Genomic DNA, 1,249 nt, shown 5'->3' on the forward strand with positions numbered 1-1,249 from the left:
CTGCACCCCAGCCTGGGCGACAGAATGAGACTCCCTCTTAAAAAAGAAAAAGAATATAAAATTCGTTTGTTTGAAAATTTTTATTTTCCTGAGGAAAAACACTATGGATAACTAGCAATTTCTTACAACTGATTTTACATTATGCAATTATTTATTTCACAGACAAATATAGCAATAATTTAAATAAAATATTTTTAAAGTACTTACTCAAATAAAATCTATGCAATTTACATAATGACTTCCTCATGGGACGAATAAAGTGCTCAGTAAGTATTATTTATTGTCACAGCCGAGAGCTTTACATATATTGATTCACTAAATCTTCAGCCCTATGAAGTGGGCCCTGTTATTATGCCCATTTGACAGATGGCACGCCGAAGTACAGGCAGCTTAAGTAATTTCCCCATATAACCCAGATAGGAAATGCCGGAGGCAGAACTGGAATCCAGGCAGTCAGCATTCAGAGCCAGAGGCCTCAACCACTGTGCAACCCGGTTTTTAAAAGGCAATAATTATATACAAATATCATAATTAAAACTCACGTAACCTAGATTAATATTTAGAATGCACTGGGATTTTGGTTCACTAGAAGCAGGAGAGGGGCCATGCATGGTGGCTCCCACCTGTAATCCCAGCAATTTGGGAGGCCGAGATGGGCAGATCACTTGAGGCCATGAGTTTGAAACCAGGCTGGCCAACATGGTAAAATACTGTCTCTACTAAAAATACAAAAATTATGTGGGCATAGTGGTGCACATCTGTAATCCCAGCTACTCGGGAGGCTGAGGCATGAGAATCACTTGAGCCTGGGAGGCGGAGGTTGCAGTGAGCCGAGATCGAGCCATTGCACTCCAGCCTAGGCAACAGAGTGAGACTCTGTCTCAAAAAAAAAAAAAAAAAAAAATTAGCTGGGCATGGTGGTACATGCCTGTAATCTCAGCTACTTGGGAGGCTGAGGCAGGAGAATCTGTTGAACCTGGGAGGCGGAGGTTGCAGTGAGCAGAGATTGCAACACTGCACTCCAACCTGGGCAGCAGAGCGAGACTCCATCTCAAAAAGAAAAAAGAAGAAGAAGAAGCAGGAGAGGGAGGAAAGAGATGATCAAGGAAGGCTTATCCAGGAGATGTTGATGCCAAGGCATCCACAGAGGTCCCAGGTCGGGGAGGCAGGCTGGTGAAGAACATTCTAGACCAAAAGTAAAGTTTAACTGAGAGGACAAACCATGGTTTGTCCCTGAGGTTAGAACACC

This window comes from Piliocolobus tephrosceles, chromosome 1, assembly GCF_002776525.5.
Source record: "Piliocolobus tephrosceles isolate RC106 chromosome 1, ASM277652v3, whole genome shotgun sequence".
NCBI lineage: Eukaryota > Metazoa > Chordata > Mammalia > Primates > Cercopithecidae > Piliocolobus > Piliocolobus tephrosceles.